This window comes from Schistocerca piceifrons, chromosome 6, assembly GCF_021461385.2.
Source record: "Schistocerca piceifrons isolate TAMUIC-IGC-003096 chromosome 6, iqSchPice1.1, whole genome shotgun sequence".
Taxonomy (NCBI): Eukaryota; Metazoa; Arthropoda; class Insecta; order Orthoptera; family Acrididae; genus Schistocerca; species Schistocerca piceifrons.
In genome coordinates, this window is record NC_060143.1 from 14,250,762 (window position 1) to 14,275,523 (window position 24,762).

The following is a 24,762-nucleotide window of genomic DNA, read 5'->3' on the forward strand; positions in this document are numbered from 1 at the left end:
GGAAAATGTTTGAAAACTAATACTGAACCTATGTCCAATTTGTGATTTTACAGTGAATATTAATAGTAATGTTATAAAGACCATTCAGTTTGAATAAGCCCTGAAAGTAACAGTGTGTATTGTTATCTGTTATATTTATGCAAATAATTTGTTCTGCTTAAGATCCAACCTTATCGTGAACATATGCAGGTGTCAGAGTTCATTGCACTCTCGAGTGACAAACGTATAGGCTGTTTTTGCCCATTGATGTTACTTATTTTCAGTTCTTGAATAAGAATGTTACTCATTCTCTTGAATAATTAGGCTGGCGACCGTTTTCTTTATTCTTTGTACAGTGTAGATAGGTAAAACATTGTTTGTTACTGTTTAAATATTTACGTAATTTTGACTTTGACTTCCGATAAGCCACCTCCGTTATGTACAACATGGTCAACATAACAAAATTCCTCTCAGCGGGTAACACTGCTGTGCTTCTTTTTACTATAACTGCTTGAATAAAAATAATTTCATTATACAAACTGCCTCCAGCTTTGAGGTTATATTATAGCAGTAGCGGGTGGCTTTTCCGTGACAGGACGATTTGTTCTGTTGGGCATAGCACGTAATAGACCAAATTTGGTATTTGATTGCACAAGCTACGTAAAACTAGTTGTAGTGTTATACGCCCTCTACAAGCAACGATCCGTTTGCAACAACTCGCACCGTTAGTGCGCCTGACGCAGTAACGTGTCGCGCCAGGAACATTCGGTACCTCGCCCTAATTAATTAATTAGTTAGGAAGGGGTAGAGACCGCTACAACACACACACACACACACACACACACACACACACACACACACAACACACATACACTAAACGTTGCACTGTGCAGTGCCAAACGCATGCTCTTGTTCGGGGTTGACACTAGTTGTTATTAGCGTTCCTCGAATAGTGGCTTCAAGAAACCGTATTAGAGGCCACATGGTTCTTTTTTTATTTCGGTCTGAGGTAAATGTTATGAAGGCGTAATTAAAATCTTTAAGGACGCACCATCACAATTCCAAAGGTGAAGATCAGATGGGAGCATAAAGCGTTGTACTATGTTGGAATTTTTAGAAATACGTTTCTCGTTTGAGTCGTTAATTAAGAACTTGAAATTGAGAACGGCACAAATACGGAATTAGTCCTGTCAGTCAAAGCCAAGACTTAACATCCCTTATATGTAATTAACCTGTCCTTCAGTACCAAGCCGGCCAGTGTGGCCGAGCGGTTCTAGGCACTTCAGTCTGGAACCGCGCAGGTTCGAATCCTGCCTCGGGCCTGGATGTGTGTGGTGTCCCTAGGTTAGTTAGGTTTAAGTAGTTCTAGTTTCTAGGGGACTGATGACCTCATATGTTAAGTCCCATAGTAACCAGAGCCATTTGAACCATTTTTTCAGTACCAATTCTAATGAACTCACTCGCTTTCTCCTATTCGCTATGTTTCAGATTTCATTTTTCTCTAAATCCCACTCAGGTAATTAATCCTGCGCATTTGATTAAAGTTATTAGCAACTCTCATTAACTTTCTTTACAAAACACTTTTGAAGAAACCACTTTGGTTAAAAAAAGAAAGGTAAGGCATATAGTTACTTCAGGCTATCGAAACAGTAATTTCATGTGATCCGTTTCCGGTACACAACAACTAACCAACTAATTTCTGAAATGGTTGCAGTGTGCCATGTCCATGAACTGGCTAACAAACACGCAATCACTATCCGAAGATGCAGTGAAATACAACAGACCGGCTTTTAATGAAAACCGTCACGTTGTACCAACTTGTTATTCCTCTTTGTAGCAGTCTGACGCGTTTGATTTGGCCCACCACGAATTCGTCTCCTATGATAACCTTTTCGTCTCAGAGTAGCACTTGCAGCTTACGTCCTCCTTTATTTGCTGAATGTATTCCAGTCTCTTACTGTATAGTTTTAAACTCTCTCTCCCTTCTTCTTGACAGTGCTTTCCACGTCTTCCTTTCCTCACTGATTCTCTAGAGAACCTTCTCATTCATTATCTTATTAGTCCACCTAATTATCAACATTCTTCTGTAATACTGGATGTCAAATCCTTCGATACTCTTCAGTTCTGGTTTCCCCATACTCGATTTTTGAATACACTGTACAGTACTGTGTTCCAAACGTACATTCTCATACATGTCAATTTAAGGCCTATATTCGACGCTAGTACATTTCTGATAGCCACGAATGCCCTCTTCTCCATTTCCAGTTTGCTTTTTACGACATCCTTTCTCTGTCCATCAAGACTTATTTTGCTGCCTAGGGAGCAAAACTCCTTAACTTCGTCTACTTCTTGACCCCTAATTCTGATGTTACGTTTCTCGCTGTTCTCATTTCTGCTTCTTCTCAGTACTTTCGTCTTTCTTCGATTTGTTCTCAGTCCATATTCTGCACCCAATAGACTGTTCATTATATTCAAAAGATCCTGTAGTTTTCCTATACTTTCAGAGAGGTTGCCAATGTCATCAGCGAATCTTATCGTTGACATCCTATCACCATGACTCTCGAACATGCCCTTTATTCCCGTCATTGGTTCTTCTATGGAATGGATGAGCATATGGCATCGTTGACCGGGAGGCACCATCCAGGGAAGTTCGGCCTCCGTGTGCAAGTCTTATATCAGTCGACGCCACATTGGGCGGCTTGCGCACCGATAATGAGGATGAAATGATGATGATGACAGCACAACACCCAGTCCCCGAGGGAAGAAAATCTCGAACCCAGCCGGGAATTGAACCCAGGCCCGCAGGCCCGCTTGCGTGGGAGGCGAGCACGTTACGACACAGTTAAGCAGGCGGACAGTTCTTGTACACATAGATTGAACAGAAGGGGCGAAAGACTACATCCCTGTCTTACATCCATTTTAAGCCGAAGACGCCATTCTTGGCCTTCCACTCTTATTGTTCTCTCTTGCTTCTTGAACGCATTGTGTATCACCTGTCTATCCCTATAGCTTATCCAAATTTTTCTCAGAATTTCGAACATGTTGCACCATTTTATATTGTCGAAGGCCTTTTCCAGCTCGTTTTATGTCACTGAGGCCTAGTTTCCCCAGGTATTATTTTTTAAAAGCAACGACCATTTGAGCCGTGCTGCAGCTCGCGTTGGTGCTCTTTGTAGGTTTCCCCCCTCTGTTGGAGGCCAGACGGTATCGTTTAGTTGGCATGGTTGCGGTTGTTTGTCTTCTTCTCGTGTTGACTGGCGCCACTCGGTTACGCAAGCATTCGATGTCCGCTAGTGGCAGCAGCGGCGGTTACCGATATCTAGTAACTGTTGCCCTATCTTTGGGGCGATGTCGTTGTTCTTCCCGGGTCGTGTGAGTGGCGAGTTCGGTTGGGGACTCAGATTTGCGCAGTGCGAGAACACGCCGGGACGGCTGGCAGCAGGCTTGGACTGCCGGATGGAAGGGCTGTGGTCACGAGAGTGCACAAGATTTAAGATGAGTGCATTTCAATCCAAGTAGAGAAACCTCCACCATTGTGATATCTCGCGGTTCTCCAGTGACTTGGGTTCGTGTTGCTGCTCGTAGTGTCGCCAAGGCGAAGAGCAGAGAGTGGAGTGCTTGGGGAAGGCGGATCTGATAAGCTTTCCTCGACTTCTTATTACTATTTACTGCGTTCAGCTTGTTACAGTTTCTTAAGTTCAACCAGCGCTAATTTTTCTTGCCTGATGGTCGCTAACGCCCCAGTTACCTGCCCTGGGTGTGTTAGTGCATGTAACGGCAGTGTACTTTTCCTGGCCTTGCCGCTGCTGTCCGGTAAGGCGTGTAGTTTTGACAGCTTTCTTGATTGTAGGCCGGTCGGTGATTCCTCTACTCTGGTGGTAATGATTCCTTTCTCGTTCCAGGGGCTCTAAACACAGTATTCTGGACTTAGTGCAGACCACTGTTTCCGGCTTTGGCGTATTGTTCCATCGTTGCATTTGTTTTATCGGACGTCAGGTAGCTTCAGCAAGATTATCATTAGTCACTCGTTAGACTGCCACTACTATGAGTTACCATCTTGTGAAGTGAATGCAAGTCTTGGCTGCCTATCTCATCGCTCGCGAGTGTGTTTGTTGCTGGACTTGTCAGAGGTCGAATCCTGGAGCACCATCTGGATCAGTTCTTGTTCTTTTACTTAACTTTTGCAATTGTATTTGCTGGATCAGTTGCTTGTTCTTTTACCTAACTTTTGCTATTGTATTTGCTGTTTTACAGCAGGTTTCAATTTTTTTTATATCATTGCCGTTCCTGGCGTGTAAGGCCTTTAGCCTTGATTGTGGTCATTTGCCTTAAAATTCTAGTTTGGTATTTGTATTTTAGCAGTAAGCCTTAAATCTTATTTACTGCCATTCCTGGCGTCCGATGGCGTCTGCTGTGTTTGTAGCGACTTACCTTTAATGTTTCTATACCTGTAATTTGTTAGTTGCAGCGAGTTTTAATCAATTCTCAATTTTTTGCCATTCCTGTCGCGTAAGGCCTCTTGCCCAAATCACAAGAGCTTGTTTTTAAAACATTATCGATTGTATCTGTATTTAATGGTGATTCGCTAAATTGTAACTCACTGAAAACACTATTATTTACACTGTAGTTTATTCCTTCATTAATAACGTGTGGTATTTTTTATTTATTGTTGAGTCTGGAATTACTGGTTTAAAATAAATTGTGTGTAATTGTAAAAGGCAACCAACAGTACCTGACTGCGGCCCCGTCCACAATCGTAACCGAATCCTGCCTTCCCTTGACTACCGCAAGGTTTCACACTCACTCGACCTTCATTTCACCGTCCTATTAAGTGTTAGTGTGTGAAAGTAGCGAACATTGTACGAGCTAGACTCCACACCGGACACAAAGGGATAACGGTTTATCTTTTTCACACTGTTCTTTTGAGTCCACCGCTGGATCTGTAGTCATTACACTACAGCCACCTATATGTACCACGTGTCAATAAAATTCACCCATTTCCCTTGCGTCAATGATTCAATTGTTCTCCAAGTCGGACAGATGATGCTAAGTGGTTCATGCATCCCTTCAGGGCAAGTTGTCCTACCATCCACAACTGAAAAGTTCCAGTAACCTTAGCCACACTCAATAACCATTATGTTCTTACACCATTCTTTACCTGCATGAAGGACGTATTTCTGCACTAAAAATACTGAAAAGAAGCTCTCTTAAGGATAACATTTTAATCAGCCTTACCCACAGACATGGGAACATTGGGCTGTTCGGGTAAGGTGTCCATGGTGTAACAATCTCCACTTTCGTCATTGTAACAAATTTCAGATGTTTCACAAAATGTATTACACTGTGCTATCCGTGATAATGATATTTATTCTGCTACCGATTTATTCTTAAACCATCTTCAACGGCAGAAAACTTATTGTAGATTTAACATATGTCATACATGCTTTGATATACGTTACTTCTGAAAACCATTACTGTCAATATAAACGGAAAATCGGAGCAAGATTACAATACAATGGCTCACTCACAAAAGGCTTTTTGTGAGCGAGCCATCGTATTGTAATCTTGCTACATAATGAGTATTGGGTATAGCTAAAGCTACTGGAAATTTCAGGTGTAGATTGTAACACGGGTTGCCCTGAAGAGGTGCATCAACCACTTATCATCATCTGCCGGGTTTGGAGAACAGTTGAATCACTGACGCAAGGGACATGAGAGAATTATAGTCATACGTGGCGCATATACGTACCTGTAGTGTAATGATTACAGATCCAGCGGTGGACTCAAAACAACAGTGTGACAAAAAGATGAACCGTTATCCCGTTGCGTCCGGTGTGGAGTCTAGCTCGTACAGCGCTCGTTGCTTTCACACAATAACACTTAATAGGACTTTGAGACGATGCAGCACTGAAATCTGCAGCAATTTGAGGAAGGGTTGCACTTCTGTCACGTTGAACGATTCTTTTCAGCCGTTGTTCGTCCCGTTCTTGCAGGATCTTTCTCCGACCGCAGTGATGTCGGTGATTTGATATTTTACCGAATTCCTGACATTGACGGTACACTGGTGAAATGGTTGTAGGGTAAATTCACACTTCATCGTTGCCTAGGAGATGCCGTGTCCCATCGCTCGTGCACCGACTATAGTACGACGTTCAAACTCACTTAACTCTTGATAACCCACCACTGTAGCAGCAGTAACCGATCTAACAACTGCGCCAGACACTTGTTTGTCTTATGTAGGGGTTGGCGATCGCAGTGCCTTATTCTGCCTGTTTACATATCTCTGTACTTGAATATGCATCCCTATATCAGCTTCTTTCGCGCTTCAGTGTATATAACGCTTACTCAGCAACTCGAAGTTTTCTTTGCTATACCTCCAGTGAAATCAGTGAAAGTGGAACGTAATAAACGTGCATTGAATGGTATATCAACATAATTTAACGCGCCAAATCATTCATAACAATTGCTCCTCAAGAGAAAGCCACACATACGTGTCAGTAAAACGCCGAAAACACTGAAACCGTTTCCCAACACAAAAGAAATCAAATCCACAAATGTTGAATTGTTGCTAAATCTGAGCCACAAATGGCAAGAATCTACAACACATCCGCTTTAGAGGTAAAAATAATTACATTTACGGAAGTATTCGTGTATTAGGAAGTCTATTAAAGTGTTAGAATGTGCGAATCATTAGACTCTGTATATGCCCAGGAAAATATTTGTCATAATAAGAATAGACGCCAACAGAAATATACGCCTGAAATGTGTATTCTCTTCAGTGGAGTAGGCTACAGTTACACGTATATTTGAAAGAATTTCTTCCCGAATAAGTTACGGTTTTATGGCAATGAATCAGTGAGATTTGGTTGTTTATACACTTGTTTTACAAGCAATCACGTTTCTTGTTAATTTACTAATACCTGGAAAGCAAATGTATAATGCCTATTATGTTAATTAAGTAAGAAAAGTATTAAGAATAAACATTATCCTGTCGACGCATGTGAGTGCCGGCTTTCCCGCCGCTCGAAACGCTAGCGTCTCTCCGTATTATGTCTCTAACGTGACGGCTATTGCGATCTTGGCTTGGGGTTAGCAAAATGTGTAAGAGAAAACAAAGAAGGCATGAGGTACATAGAAAAAGTGCGGCAACCTGTAAGTAAAAGAATATTTGTTGTCCTAGGCTTGCCTAGTTATTCAGCGTTTTAACCATAAATAAACAGGAGACAGAATCTTTCATGAGTAGTAACAAAAATTAATTATATTATCAGTATCAGATAGGGATGTAGTAGATGTCCAACGGCATTTTAAAGAATAACGCATTCACTACTGTTGCATTTCGTGTTCTATTATGGAACATATGAAAATCAAAGGAAACACACTTAAATAATAATGCAGTGGAGATAAGCGCTAGTGAGACGTGAATTGCGAGTTAATAAATAATAACACAAATAGATCATCATACACTAGGTATTTACGTGTTGTAAAATAAAAGAAAGAAAATATTAAGGTATATTAATTTTTCAGCAGCTTTTTGCTGGAAGACAGAAGTCAGTTGATAATTTTGTGTAATTATTAACAAAAGGATACATTATAGTGTTACCATTTATATGAAAAATTGTGGTATCCATTTTTGCACTTGAGTGTGTATAGAATGAAATTCTAGATTCAATTTGGCAAATTGAAACACGTACCAGCAACCACTTAACGATCTTCGTGTGAGAGTGTGCTGAAAAGTGATGCCTCAGAAATTTTTGTGTGAAAACTCCTAAAGTTTTTTAAATAAAACAAATGCCATTAACATTCTACATCTTCATTCTTGATTTCTACATATCTTCAGCCCTCTACCTCTAGAATGCCCCGAGTTGTGCAGTGTAACGTAGGGATGTGCAACGTAACTATGTCGGTACTGAGAAACAGCCTCATGTAATCGAGTTTCGAATTCGAAGAGTTCATCCATATATCAAGCACCCTCTCCTTCAGCACGATAATGCCAGACCACACACGAGCTCTGCAACGTCTGCAACATTCTGATGCCTTAGGTTCACTGTCCTCCAGGTAAAAAGCTTTAAGAGTATTCAGATAAGAAATAGGAAGAAATTACTTTACAGCACACCCTTGTATTATGTACATGCCAGTCAGAGGTTACATCGTGTAAGAATGCTAGTATGTCCATAATCAAGATGATAATTAATATAGAAAGACACATTTCGGTTGAACCAATTATTTATACAAACCGCCAAGTTTCGGGATTTTAAAATCCCATCTTAGGAGTACATACAAAGGAGATGGGAAGGAAATACAATGCAGCATCTCTGTAAAATCCAGAAGAGCAGACTACTGAAACAAGGCGACTCGCAATTGGGTAACACATGACATGTAGTCGGGCCAGTCAGTGCAAGAGCTCCAAATCACTGCTTCTTGGTGGAACTAAAGAACAGGAGAGAGTGTAATAACCAAAATGTGACGTTCGGGTGGGTGGGACGGAGAGTACAGAAACCAGGAACAAACACTGTACTCACAATGTCCGCCCTCGGGCAGCCGCACGGTAAGGAAGGTAGGGAATTAGGTTTAATGTCCCGTCGACATCTAGGTCATGTAGCACAAGCTTGGATTGTGTCAAGGATGTGGAAGGAAATATGCTGTATCGTTTCAAAGAAAAAATACTGGCATTTACTTGAAGTGATTTAAGAAAATCACAGAAAACCTTAATCTGGATGGCCGAGGGGGATTTGAACAGTAGTCGTACGATATGAATGCCAACCTTGAATGAGTGGAGGGCAACACCAGAGGTCTGGAGGTGCGGTGCCTTGCAGACGCCAGTGGTTTACAAGCAAGTTAATTGACGTTATTAGTGACGATACACAAAATCTAGACTGACTGGCCCCAGCACTTACATTACTTCGTCCAAAAACATAATAGAACATGAACAAGCTGCGGTATGCCGTTAGGCTCAATAACTATAAGACGTGTAACGAAACGTGATGCTTTTGGGCGACAGGACAATGGTAAATAGGCAAAATGAGTGAACAAAGGATAAAATCAGAATAAACATTAATGGTAACATGACCACGCAAATTAAATCTCATCATGTATGATATACTATGGGGTCGAGTCACGTAAAATAATTTACACGAAAACCGTCACAGATATAAAATGTACCTGTAGTAACATAGGAAGTGAAATATCAAACGAAAATCATCACACTGAGTGCCCTATTCTATACAAATCAATAATAATATGGAAAGATGGCTACGAGGCCAAACAACTAAACGAGTTGGAGAAAAGTAAGCCAGAACCTCACAAACTTGTAAAAAATGTGACTTAACAGGCAAAAAGTTATTGGTGGAAAGGTCAGATGAGTGAGAGGAGGATTAGACACAAAAAGTCGTGATAAAAAGTAATTGTAAGATAAACTACATCAAGTGAGTCATCTCATATGTAGGACACATTATGGGCTCAAGTGACGCAAAGTGAAAGCCATAAAAACACACAAATATGAAAATCCCCATAAGACTCTTGTAAATATAACGATGCTAGGAGTGCAATGACAAAATAACATGGTCAGGTGAGTGCACTTTGTTAGATGAAATAATACTGTGAGAGATTGCAGGGCACTTTCACTTTTGATATGGGTTCATGCTGCTTAATGTTCTTAGCGAAGATAATTTTTATCACTCGGTTGCTATATCTGATACGATCTGACTTCATTCATATGATGAATGAAGTAAGTAGTTAACGCTCTTGCTTGTGTGCTCTAGTGAAGGCATAGCAGTAAGATTTACCTGCGTTCAAAGGAAGAGGGTGCCGAGTTAACTGACGGCAGTAAAATCGTACGGTGGCTGAGAGCCGAGGGGAGCGATTTTTCTGCGGAACCTGGTGAAAACGTTTGCGGGCAGCCGAGTCCCTCTCATTATCATTGTGCAGACACAGTGGACGGCGCGGATCGGTCGACGGCCTCGTCCAGGTCGGCTGACTGGGGCGAGACGGCTCTGAGTTTATGTGGGACAGGGCAGACTCTGCTACAAAACGTATTTGTGAAGGCACGAGGCTTTTACCGAGTATATGGCCGTTCTTTGGAAAGTTCGAAATGGACGCAAGAGGAGAGATAACGATCTTATTATGAAGGGCTGTGGTTCCATCCAGATCATGCTTTTAGCAAAGACGCGGTGTAAACGCGTGGGAAAGAGGCTGCGAAGCTGAACCTTTTTTTTTTCTATTCTCCCAATTAATTCTTAAAGTCGCTGATCGGTGAAATTTGTGTATGCAGAGCAGGGATCGGTCTCCCAGCTTCGAATGCCGAGCTCCATCTCGTGATTGGCTTGTGCTAAATTGGGTGTAGTCTAAGCATGCAAATGTCCTATGTTACCGAGCTGCATAGGAAAGCTATAGAGAAAGAGAAGGAGACTCTGACACTTCGCTAATAAGTGAGACCTGTGTCCTTTGCTAGTGTGCTACTTAGAGCCTATGCCAGTCACCATCTGAACCATCAGAGATACTGCTTCTTGCATCACGCACACAACGAGTGATGTGTGGGTGTATTTATTTGTTTTGAGTTGGCCGTCTAAGCTTTTGACATATTCCGTCACATATAGTCATGTCACGGAGTCAAATTGATTTGGCAGACCAGCAAACGGGTCCACCTGGACTCTGGGATCCACCAGGGTTTCAGAGGCTCACAGGTAAGTAACTGTGTACCGAATCAGCCAATCATGAGACTGCGTATTTGCGTATTTCCGCGCGCGTGGCGTTAATAACAGATTGTTGCTGTCAGTGACTCCAGTTGGCGAGCACGTCATGCTGTGCTGCCCTCACCTGCAGAAGGGTAAAGTATTCACCACCATGGCATAGGGCTCCAATGTATGCTTCTCAGCACCCTGTTCTTTGGAACCATATTTTTCTTTATGGAATATTAGAGTACAGACGCATGATAGTAGCGTACTTTTTGGGCCATGCCACGGATTCACATTTGTGGGTCGGATAAAGCGTTTAGTTCTGGTTATTGTGGTGTGTTGATCACCAGATCATCGCTTTGTTCACCATGGACCGCATGTCATTGAAAGCGTTTGTCAGATAAAAATGTTTGTGTGGCGTTTCTTCAGCAATTTTTTTTTCTCATGTGGTGTTAAGAATAAACAAATCTATTGTTATTTAGACCACAACTCCTCCCAGTGTTCTGATTAACATTACTTTTGCCATTTTATTAACGTCTTGATTGCAATTGAAAGAGCTGGACGCTCACAACTTATATGAAAAGATGATTACGGTGAAACAGTAAACGAATTGGACTTTAGAGAAATAGGTCCGGTCCTGTGACATATCACATAAGAAATTTATAGTTCTAAATAGAAACACGTGTTTGACCGTAATTCGTTCATTTATTGTACTGTATATAGCAGATTTTGGTTTCGCTGCTAGCACTACTGTACTTCCATTATAGATTTTTATGTTTTTGTCTTTATGTATTATGGTGTTCATACCGTGCAGCTGGCCATCGGCGGACGGTGTAAGTAAAGTTTTTGTTCCCGGTCCGTGTTTCCTTCATCCCACCCTGCTGGACGTTACATTTTCAGGTCGTTTGGTTATTATGCCCTCTCCTTTTCCGCCAAGTTGCGGTGATTTGGAGCTCTTCTGCTAACTGTCCCGAGTGCTTGTCATGCGTTACCTAATACAGCAAGTGAGCCACCTTGTTTCAGTTGTATGCTCTTCTGATTTTTACAGATTTGTAGCATTATATTTCTTCTCTCTTCTCCTTTGTATGTTATAGTTTCACACACCTATAGATGCGATTTTCAAATCCCGAAAGCAGCTGTGGTTTGTATAAGTAACTGGTGCAACTGAACGGGGTCTCTCTAAATTAATTATCATATCTGTCAGTTGTGGATGTCCTACATACTAAATGTTGTATAATTATGTGTTTTGGAAAGGAGTTATGTAGATCCGATACAAGCAGGTCATGTACTAACCATTTATGCACTTAATCTCTGAGAGCTTACGAAATTATTCCAGATGGTACTGTGCTCAGAATATGTATTGGCATTACAGTTAACACCGTACATAGCGTGCTGGCACTGTGTGGTCAAGACGCAATGAACTGCTACTATATTCTGTGAATGACATATATTATTTTGTGGGACAATACATTGAGTTTTTACAGTTTCAGTGATAAATTTTCAAGGCGTACCAGGCCATATACTGTTGGTCATTGTCAGGAACACCATATGAGATACTTATATTATTTTGTAGCAGTACAAGTAGAAGGGCAAAAAGGAGGAGGTGGTGAATATGAGCAAGACTGGATGACGAAGAAGTGGTAGGACTAAACTGAAGAATAGTAGTAATGAAAAGAAGTGACTAAGATATGGTGTACAAAAAGAAGAAGAAAGGTTAAGAATATGGTACAAAGTATAGGGATGGGAGAGCAGAGGGGGGGGGGGGGGGGGAGTGAATCGTGAGAGGAAGAAAAGAAGAGGTCAAAAAAGGGAAAGTGAGAGAAAAGAGGTTGGAGAGGACGAGTAATGTGTTGAAGTGTGAGACAAAAGTTTTGGGGTAAGTAGAGGGAAGCGAAATGTAATTGGAGGGGAGAAAGAAGATGACGGTGGAGAAATAGATGAATGTGAGGTGAAGAATAGATGAAGACGAAAACAAATACATTATGTTTAGTTATCAAATTTTACAGTTATGTTCGTAAATATAAGCGATATGAAAAACTATACAAAACACTCCAAAAGTAAAACCATTGTGAAACTTTAAGTTAACATGAAAGATTTATAACATGAAGAGGTTGTAGACAACAGGTGGCAAGCCATTAAAATTGGTAATATGATATTAAAGAACAGAGTGAAGACATGAAGTATCGAATACGATAAAATTTTTTCGATGCCTTGACTGTGCCCGAGTATATTCGGCGCTACTGTGCGGGAGATTGTATTATATGGTCGCCGTGTAGCGGCAGACAGCTGTTACCGCGAGTACGAAGGTGGAGCGGTAACGCAGCGACATGAGGGAGTGCCGGCGTGATATGCAGAAAACTGCAGACGAGCAGCGACCATAAAGCGCGGCTCGTTCCGAGGGCGCGCGCGCCCGTACCGGCGGGTCTGCGCGACACGCCGGCTGAAAGCGCGACGCGGCGCGGTCTGGAGATGACAGCGACAAATACTGAGGTGGCGCCGCGACTCGCCGCCGAGATGAAGGGAAGGCGAGGCGGAGCGAGGCGCAGCGAGGCAGCGCGCCTGCGGTCGGAATGATGAAAGTGCCGCCAGCGCGACCCGGAAAGGGGCGGCTGACGAAGAGGGCGGGGCAGCTGGGCCGTGACGTGACGGCTGCCGGCGACACCGGGCCCAGGAGTCACTGACGTCTGTGCGCTTTGGGTTATGGGATGGAGCCAGCTCACGCCTCGCGTGCCGGCCCCTGAGCGACAGTCAAAAAATATTGTGGCCTCCCTCCCACTTTTGTTTTCTGCTATTCTGATTCTTAATTGAAACTAGCTCTTCCCCTTTTTTATACCTCTTCTTTATGAATATTAAAGTCATCAGTTCTTGGATTTACGTATTTATGTGGATGCGGATATTTTTCCTACCGATATTGTGGCATTATTCCGACACTGCCTCACCACAACCTACTTTCAATACAAAAATAACTTTTATGAATAATAACTTTTATGAACACTCCTGCTGTGGCTAACTTATTTATGGACACTTCTGAACAACGGGCGTTGCAGACTGCCAGTAAGAGACCAGCCAGATGGTATCGCTATGTCGATGACACGTTCGTAGTATGGACACACGGAGCAGAGGAGTTGGATGCCTTCCTGACACATTTAAACAGCATTAATCCGAAAATGCAATTCACTATGGAGACGGAAAGGGATGGGCAATTGAATTTCCTGGATGTGTCTGTGACTAAACGACGGGACGGAACGTTGGCCATAAGGTGTATAGAAAGCCCACACATACTGATCGTTAGCTACACAAAGATTCAAACCACCACCCTACACAAAAAAGAGCTGTAATGAAAACTTTGGTAGACAGGGCGTACAAACTTTGTGAACCTGATTATTTAAAAGATGAGATTCAACATCTACGGTCAACTTTCGTGAAGAATGGCTATTCTAGCAAGGATATAGATCGAGCATTTCGCTCTAGGCAGACAATCAGGAGTAACGACGAACAACAGTCGCCCAAGGGCAAAGTTTTTCTTCCGTTCATTGGTAAGGTCACAGATCGCATTGGGAAAGTTTTAGAAAAGTATGGGGTGGAAACTATTTTCAGATCCACCAGGAAAATAAAAGAATTTTTAAGGTCGGCAAAAGATGCACGACACCCTTTGGCTACACCGGGAGTATATAAAATTCCTTGTAGTTGTGGACAGGTTTACATCGGTACCACAAAGAGAAGTGTGAACACCCGTCTTGTTGAACGTAAGAGGAACTGCCGCCTGGGTCACACGGATAAATCGGCCGTAGCGGAACATGTTTACCAGGAGGGTGATCATGAAATAAAATTCAGCGAGACGAGCGTCATATCGAAAACCATGCACGCTTGTATAGAGAGGCTATCGAGATTGATAAACATCGTAATAATTTTAACAGGAAAGACGAAGGTGTTAAACTGGATAAAATTTGGATGTCAGCGTTGCACCGAAAGCGTGACGATCGATTACTTTCAATCGAGAATGTTGGCATTACCAGAGACAATCTCATAGCCGACGCCATGTGATCGTCAGTGGCGCCCTCTGTACTGCCTGTATAATCAGTGCTTCCTCGAGTTCTCTTCGCAGTTCGCCGCTTTACCTCCGAGGATGTCTCCCGCAGTCGGAGACGAAACGTCAGGAGAAAGTTTTATACTTCGACCACGGCCTATCAGCCTGGAAGTCTTAAGTGAAGACAATACCGGCCGTTACATTGTATAAGTGGAAAGGTTACTTTGAAGGATAACAGTTCATACTTTGTTTCTTGAGTTCATAAGTAACACACTTTCTAAGAGTTGGTTAAGCTCAGTCACGCTCACATTAGCATACCTTGACTGGTATGGATAGTTGTTGTTGGATAACTAGGATGGCGCAGGTCAAATTGACCAACTTTCTTACACTGTGAGAACAGTGTTACGTTTCACATTATTATTGAAAATGTTATGTAATATGATTTTTGACAAGTATACCAAACTCATGAATGATTAGTAAATCATGTAAAAGATTATATTGCATGGCGGCTAAAAATATTGTATCCCATAAACGATGAATAATAGTCTTCCTGGGATCCTTGAGCGTTTTGCAAGACTGGCGGGAGGTGATTCAAACACTTCCTTCTCTTATGAAATTACTGTATACAAGATGCAAAATGAAAGTTATTTTGTATCGATTCTCATTCACTTTGTGAGACACACACTTTACAAGCAAGCAAATTGAACATTTTAAGTATGGATTTTTTGCAGGTACTGCAGTGTTATTGGCCTTTCTCTGCAGCTTACAAGAACAGATGTAACATCTCTCCTTGATATTGGTGGACCTTCTTGCACGAGTCTACAGTATAATACCCATGGCATAACGTGCTTCCACAGGCAAATGGAGATTCTTCTACTTCATGAACTATATTGCTGTTAGAATGAGATTTTCACTCTGCAGCGGAGTGTGCGCTGATATGAAACTTCCTGGCAGATTAAAACAGTGTGCCCGACCGAGACTCGAACTCGGGACCTTTGCCTTTCGCGGGCAAGTGCTCTACCATCTGAGCTACCGAAGCACGACTCACGCCCGGTACTCACAGCTTTACTTCTGCCAGTATCTCATCTCCTACCTTCCAAACTTTACAGAAGCTCTCCTGCGAACCTTGTAGGACTAGCACTCCTGAAAGAAAGGAAGAAGTTTCATATCAGCGCACACTCCGCTGCAGAGTGAAAATCTCATTCTGGAAACATCCCCCAGGCTGTGGCTAAGCCGTGTCTCCGCAATATCCTTTCTTTTAGGAGTGCTAGTGCTGCAAGGTTCGCAGGAGAGCTTCTGTAAGGTTTGGAAGGTAGGAGACGAGATACTGGCAGAAGTAAAGCTGTGAGGACCGGGCGTGAGTCGTGCTTCGGTAGCTCAGATGGTAGAACACTTGTCGCCGGCACGGTAGCTCAGCGTGTTCGGTCAGAGGGCTAGGTGCCCTCTGTAATAAAAAAACTGAGTTAATGGATCAACAACGAACTGAAACGGGTGTCTTTCGACGTCCGCCCAGAGCAGATACAACGAACAAAATGAGATTAAAAAAAAAAAAAAAAAAAGATGGTAGAGCACTTGCCCGCGAAAGGCAAAGGTCCCGAGTTCGAGTCTCGGTCGGGTACACAGTTTTAATCTGCCAGGAAGTTTTATATTGCTGCTGGTCTCGGAATAGTTTGCCTTTGCAAATTTTTTTTTCTATGTCTCTTTAGTTTATCACGATACTATCAGAGAAAATCAGGACTAAAATTCTATTTCATTTGCATCATTGTCAATATTCCGTGCAACACCTCCCAATCTTAGAAGTTTCCCAATCAAATTATGCAGTGGAATTCTCCCACAGCATATTGGAGGATGTGATGACCATCTGAAAAAAGAAAGAAAAAATTATTGTCACTAGGTGACAATTCAGAGTCTGAATCATGTTCACTCTCTTCAAGTACTGTCTCGTAGCTTCACTTCCTTCTTCACTACTAAATGTATTTCGTTCGGGGCCAAACATTTTTATTACAAATACAAGCTGAATGATCGGTATTGCCAGTGCTAAGCTTTTATTGCACTTCAGTTAATGAAATAAATCCGTCAGCGTCTGCATCAACAATTCTTATGTAGTTCGTATACTGTAAGTCTTGTGGGAGCTTCATCCCGCCCTTCTTTCAACAATGGAATTTTGCATATCATTGATTTGTGAAGCTGCGAGATATTTAGAATGGTACTATTACCAAGAGATTTAGAGCTTAAAACATAAAAGAATTTTTCTAAAGTAGAGGAGTAGAAGTAGCATTTCGACCTACGCTGTACCAGTAAAGGATTTAGTCCTACTTTCACTCTGAGGTTTGCCATTGCTGTATTGCTCTTCCAGACCCCCACCACCACGCTATAAAAGCTCACGCTAACCTTAACAATTGTTCAAGTAGTAATATAGCTCGCCAAAGGGAGCTACTGACGATAGTGCTTGGCCCTCGTATTTTGTGTGCAATGACACGCACTTTCCTCGAATAGACCGATTAATCACTCACTCTTGCATTGTCATTCGATGGAAAACTACCAAATATTTTATCACCATCTGAGAGCTGTCCATATTTTTTGGTATGACTCAGTTGAATGGGACCATCGCACGCGAAACGTGAACAAGACTCCCCTTGCGTTGCATCAAGTCACATGACTGGTAGTCCTTGGGCATTGTTGAGCGGAAGAGCAAGACAGCGCCTCCTGCTGGAAGAGGTGCACTCAGCTCCGAATGTTCCTGACCGTTAACCATGCATAAGAGGTAGAAATGACTACACTATAGAACTATCGACAGTCTTACCGCCGGCCGTGGGTGGCCGAGCGGTTCTAGGCGCTACAGTCTGGAACCACGGGACCGCTACGGTCGCAGGTTCGAATCCTGCCTCGGGCATGGATGTGTATGATGTCTTTAGGTTAGTTAGGTTTAAGTAGTTCTAAGTTCTAGGGGACTGATGACCTCACAAGTTAAGTCCCATAGTGCTCAGAGCCATTTGAACCATTTTGAACAGTTTTACCCTTCACAACATGCTTGAAGCCTTCAGGGAAATGGATAGGGAAAGGTGGGATAAAACAGGGTTGCTAGATAAAGAAAGTGAACCTACAGTATTTTACAAGGAATGTCTTCAGGCATGCTCTACATGTCTTTAACCGCAGAAATATACCAACCGAAAGTGTCATTGGCTTTAACGTGTGAAGCATTTCTCTCTTCATGATATTTGTGTGTCCTAGGAATTACGTAATAAATACCGAAATATTTAAGAGAAAGAAGAATATGAATTTTGTTGCTCCCCGTTTCACTCGCAGCTGTCCTCTTACGTTATTGCCTAACGATACACTCTAAAATCGTCAGCCAATTATTTTATGAGCCTCCAGCATGGTTCAGGTGAAATATAACGGTAACTTTGTCGTTATTGAAATAAATTACTGAAATTCCGTCGTAATTTGCATTAAGAACGATCCTTTATCTATTGGTGGTGACTACCTTCAGGCAATGTGTCCAGTCTCAAACAAACCGTCTTCTTGAGTAACTGAATGCAGTTAACTATGCCTATCAGGAACTGTCACATCAGGAAATACAAAAGGCAGTGAAAAAAGTTTAACGTTCAGTAGCCACTTAAAGTAGCTTGTTATAGTATGTTAAACTACGTTCATTGCCATTTGTATTGTCTGTCGTAGCTGTAGCAATCGTGCATAATTGACTGTATTAAATTACTTTGGTTCTGAGAATGGACACAATGTCTGAAACTGGTCATCCCCAATAAATAAGGAAACTTCTCAACGCAACTTACAATCGAATTGCAACCATTTATTCAAAGCCAGCTATTCCGTTTTCTAATGAGATGGAAATGTAAATAGGATCGACTATTTCAGGACATACATGTATTACATTCATAAGAAAAGTCCCATGTTGTGTTAACAACGCTAAGACGAAAACAAAAGTAGCGTATAGCTTGATGTGAAGCTTCTCTCTTCAACTCAACAGTCCTCAACGTTACCCATTTCTTAACATGTCACGTTGGTTTATTTATCATCACAGAGTGCAAAATAATGCCACGTATTACAAAGCTTTCAGTAGTGCAAAACGTACATATAAACTGCATCGTACCCAGAATATAACTGATTACACTTTCAATATTCAGTCACTCATATATTAATCATTTTGTCTCTATGAATGATCCTAATCGTCTTATGGCAGGTCAAGCCCTGAGGCTCCTCCTTGTGACAATGACCGTCGCCCAGGTGAAGATTCACTGCGGTGAAGGAGGATTGCCGCGCCGCGCGGAGAACAACCGCCAGCTCGTGTGTCAATTGTCCTTCCGAGCTAAAGCTATAGAAATGTTTCCTCCGCGCCGGGCCTATGGATTTCTGTTTACAGAACCTCTGCAGTCCACCTAAATTCTTCAAGTCTTCAGTTCGAGTTTTAATTCCTTTCTTAGTACCTTGTCATTTTCGTTCGTAATTACTTGCAGTGTCATCTGACCGGCGGGTTGAGGCTTTCACGTCTACCGTAGCGGTCTTGGAGTCCACGAAGTCTCCACGGTACTTCGCCTTCAGCAGCTATCCCCTACTAGTTGCCATCACCCCTACACGTTCCACAACAATAAACTGAGCAGTTACATGTTTCTTATTGTAACCTCCCCCTTAGTAATCGGCCTATCCTGCTTGCGATAAAAAATATGACTGTGGATCGCGTGTATGCCTGATGGATTTTTACTTTCGGATAAGGGTACCTTTCCCGAAGAAATAATACCGATAAGTAGGAGGAAGGTGAACAACAGAACCATCTGATGGAAAAGTCTACTAAAATTAAAAACTAATTAAGCCGAATATATCAGGCCAACATCGCCTCCGTTAAACTCAGTAAAAACTAGAAATATAAAATAGTAAAATCATTACCTTTTCTAGATTTGGCCTGATATATTCGACGATGCCCTTTGGCTACACTGACTAAAGGATTCTTCTAAGAAATACCAAATTAAGGTATTTGCTCTTTCAATAGTTGATCTGTTTATACATGCTTATAGGTTATCCAAGTTTGCACAACGCGATCGCGATTCTTAAATAGATGTATTTGTTCTCTGTTTGTATGTAAATAACCTGAAGATGCCTAAATAAGGCGAAACGTGTCACTGAAAAATAAAAAAACTAAAATTGCAACCAAGACTGGTTTTAACCAATACTGTTAAGCACTGGTTTGCTGTATGCCACATATGGATTGGAAGAATTTCTATTTGTATTTCGTGATCTTTTAACGAGAGTGTGGAAAAATACTCTTTTTCGACATATGTTTGGAACTCCAGTAGGCTGTCATATCCTTTCTTGTTAATAATGTAATTGACATAATTCCCGAAAAGCCACATTATGGACTTGTTTTCCATTTAGGGATAAGCTACCTGATCTGGAATTGACAAGTCGCAGATTTCTACATATTTACAATCAGTTCGTTTTAGCAAAGCTGTTGTTCTTTTGATGTCCTTCCATATATCCATTACGCTACGATTTGGTTTTTTGTACCGGGTAACATAGCATTTCTTGAAGGCTTATCTCGTTGATGTGTTATTAACTGAAATTAATTTTACTGATAACGGTCACGTGTTTGTGACAAATCTTAAATTAAACGTTGCCGTGAAACTGCCTACTTCACGCTATAATGCAATACAGCCAAATATGCCAAAATGAATATTGCGTCTGCCGCACTGAGTGAGAGATGGTACCTGCATGGCGTAATAGGCTCTGACCCTAAACGAAGTCGGTATAATTCTGCCTTTTGTCTTCAGCTAGGGTTGGTAACTTCTAGCAGATTTCAAGTTATTCATCTCACAACGGTAGGTGACGGAGTTGGCCGCGTTTTAACGAAGTGAGAAGGAAAATGTGTTTCTCAATCAGAATTCCAAACAATGACTTAAAACTTGAAACATTTATGGCGCAGAGTTGGGTAAAACGAGGTGTCAAGTAATTCCGCTTTCACTACTCACATGAAGGTATTATAGGCACTCCATGGCTGCTGGGACAAGACAGAAGGCTCACAACACGCAAACAGTGAAAACCAGCCTGCCGATGTGGCTGTGCGGTTCTAGGCGCTTCGGTCTGGAACCGCGTGAGCGCTACGGTCGCAGATTCGAATCCTGCCTCGGGCATGGATGTGTGTGACGTCCTTAGGTTAGTTAGGTTTAAGTAGTTCTAAGTTCTAGACGACTGATGACTTCAAAAGTTAAGTCGCACAGTGCTCAGAGCCATTTTTGAGTGAAAACCACAGTACTGACAAGCTAGCCATACTGCAGTAATTTAGCAGGTCCAGTGGCTACACACAGCCATGAACAGAGGAAATGAAGTCTCAGCGATAATAAAGTGACTGAACGAGCAAAATGCGAAAGAAACTGACACTTTCGAGTCGCACGGAAAAGATCATTGTGATAATAATAACATAGCTCGAAATTTTGTTTAATGAACCTTTCTCCAGCTCTAAATAAGAATCAGGCTGATTGAAATGTTCAAAATGTAATGAGTGGGCTTGCGGGCAGTGTTCTTGAGTCGATACTGAAGATGATGAAATATTTATGTGTTTTGTAGGCAGAGTTTTGTAGTAGTAAGTGATAATACTGTCAGGGTTTTTCGTTAACTTTTAATCCCTTCAATGTCCAGAATATTCGCATTTATTAACCTTTTATTAAAGTAGACATGTTCTGCACCTAACGTCCATTTGTTTTATAACACAGATGTACTCCGACCTACTGGCTGTTTGCTTTGTCTCGGATTTTCCAGCAGACGTTTGCTTGACGATTTTCCGTATTGCTGGTAACGGACTCGGGTGGATCTCTCGGTCGCAGATAATAATGGACCTACCTGAATTACCGACAGCTAATAGCCTTTCTCTGGTCGTTATGGCTTCCGCTCTCCCTTTGCTACCTACGACAATCGTTGACTGTAGCAATGGACTCCAGAATCCGTTCAATACGAGGCTTTCCCCTTTCTTGTTGAAACTGTTATCGTCGAAACTATTATCGTGTATGTAAATTTCTAAGGATCCCCTGAACAAGCGGGCGTGGTAGGTAGCTCCTCTCCATGCGAGAACCTCCCTGTCGTCAAATTTTATAATGTGATTGATCTCACTCAGCGCATTCTCCGTCGCTGCCGATTTCTCCATCTGTTCCAATCTGTCAAACATCGCTTATGTTCGGTCTTCCTGGTATTGATTGATCGTGCAGTTATTAAGCCATAGGCACCTCCATATTTACAGAGTATGAGATCTATTCCCGAAATTTCAAGTGGATCCCTTTTGTCTTTTCCCGATGTGGTGTCTCGAGTTCGAAAATTATTTTTGTTTTTTGTAATTACATGCTTTTTTATTTTCCTTAAATAAATCCAATTATTGTTTAACTTTGCTCGTAAAATATTGCATGCCGGCCGAAGTGGCCGTGCGGTTAAAGGCGCTGCAGTCTGGAACCGCAAGACCGCTACGGTCGCAGGTTCGAATCCTGCCTCGGGCATGGATGTTTGTGATGTCCTTAGGTTAGTTAGGTTTAACTAGTTCTATGTTCTAGGGGACTAATGACCTCAGCAGTTCAGTCCCATAGTGCTCAGAGCCATTTGAACCAGCCAAAATATTGCATGGGTTCTGAGCCTAACACTTTCGTTCGCGACGTAAATTACGGGACAATTCTTAGTCGCATTTACTTTAATAATCATGAATTGAGCCTGCATCTAATTATTGTGATTGCATGGAATAAATACTACTATAATAAATTACTAAAAAAACACAATATCGTGCCAATAAGCGTCCGTAACTACGTCAACGTAAAGTACCTATTTTCGCACCATAAAATCAACCATGCCACTGTAAATGACTATCTCAGTATAATGGTTTAACACTGCATAGTCCCACACCTTTCCTTTATAACACGAAATTACGTCTTTGCCGGTTCGTAGCCACACCAGCTGAAAAATCGATCACTTATTATACGTCTACTTGCTTCGACGTAAATAATATCTCCTCCAGGTCGACAGGCTCCTGTGGAATAGAAATGTTATACTAGGGGCGTGAGCATTTGAGCGATTGTAAAGAAAAGAGTTAGAATTCAAATTTGACGCGTAATGGCGGCTATCTTGTAGCTCCTGTGATGCTCCGTTGTCTCGACTGCCATACGTGCTAGAATTGCGGTAAATGCTTCGTTATGTAGTGCAGGGCGATTACAACCATGAAATGAAAAGTTAAATAAAAGTTTAGACTAAAAATAAATTTCACAATTAATAACACATTATATAGTCGTACAGATCTGTAAGACGCATAGCAATCTTACAACGACAAAGAAAGAGCTCCAGAAAGAGAACGTCGTGGAAAGAGATGCTATCAAAACGGCGCTTCTATCTATATTCTAAATTGCAAGAGTCACAGATATAAATATACTATTTCGTAACACGTTCTATCAAGTCCCTGTTATCATTGGTTTTCTCTAAAGTAACATTATGTAGAACTAACGATTTTACGTTCCATGTCCATTAATTTTCTTTTTCACTAGTTATTCCACTACATAGAATTTCTTATATTAAAGTCACTCAGTTAATTAATTCGTAACAAATATATAAATGCTCGTGACAAATACATATGGGACGCTTTATGGCTTCCTGGACTGTCCATGCATATATTTGAATATTTTCTGCCCTGCCCTGCGGTGTTCTCGTAAAGATAAGTCATTTTAGATTATAAAAACGTATAGTTTAGTACCGATTACGTGGTAAATATGTGTATTAGTGTGCCTTTTAAGCGTACCATTAAAGGTTTCATTTTTTTCACGCAATACAGCAGAAAACAGGAAAAGATCGTACAGTCGGGTTACAGTCGTATCTTCTGTTTACATTTTGGCGCAGCAAATCTATAGAATTTCGTTGAATTGTTCTTTGCTCCCTCCAGCAATTTAACCTAGCGTACGTCTTCATTATTTAACTTGCATTTCCGGAAAGTAGCGTAAAATTGAAGTTGTTATTTCAGAAATTTTGTACTGTTTTGTTTACATACAGTTGAGTATAAGCCAAATTTGTGGAATCATATTTTCTTATTTATCTGTAATTTAACTGACTTATTCTTAATAAACTATTACATTTATCAGGAATGAAAAGTGCTTGCCGTAGAATTGTTAGGTCGGGGCTTTGGTGTGACGGGTGCTGTAGTTTTTTCCATGTGGGTGACTGTAGTGGCGTGGGAATAGGGGAAGTAAATGAGACTCATCAGTGGTTTTGTAGGATATGTAGTAGAGATAGGAAGATACTAGAACAGGAGGGAAAATTGCCGCCCTTCAGGCTGAGATAGACAAGGCCAGGGGAGATCTTGACAGGTTAAGGAGGAAGAAAGGTGAAGAGAGGTGGGAAACTGGCAACAGGCCTAGAACTTTGTCTGACAGCTTCGTGGTGAACTTGAAAAATAGATTTGACCTGTTGCTTCTGCTAGAAGATGGTGACCCTCAAGCAGTTGCAGGTGTAAACAGGGCACAACAAGCTTTCAGCAGCAAACTGAAAAGTAAGAATGTAGCGAAATCAGTAAAGAGAAAGAAAGTGTTATTGTTAGGTAGTTCCCATGGAAGAGGTGTTGCCCAACTTTTGCAGGATGAACTAGGCTCGGAATACAAGGTCACAAATTTTTTTTAAACCTGGCCTGGAGCACGTGACAGAGGCGTTAGGATTACTTTGCAAATATTTCACTAAGGAAGACACCGTGGTTATAGTGGGTGGGCTGGGTACCGTTTAGCGTGTGACCTGCAAAGATTGCATCAGCATCGAAGCTTACTAGTGTTGAATTTGTATCTGTTCTTGAGTGTCATGACGAACTCATTTGAACTCTTCTGTCAAGACCGTTAATTTGGAGTTGGAACAGCTGCTTATGCCAGGTGCAGGGTCACACATTGGTGTGGTTCCTGGTGATTCTCTCAATAGGTGGGATTATACTAGGCATGGCCTTCACCTCAACAGGAAAGGGAAGGGTAAACTGGCTGGGAAAATAGCAGTAAAGTTAAAGGGGGGAAGCACTGTCATGAGTGATAAAATATCAGTGGTTATAGGGTTCAGAAAATACCCTTTTTTAGGATAGGGAGG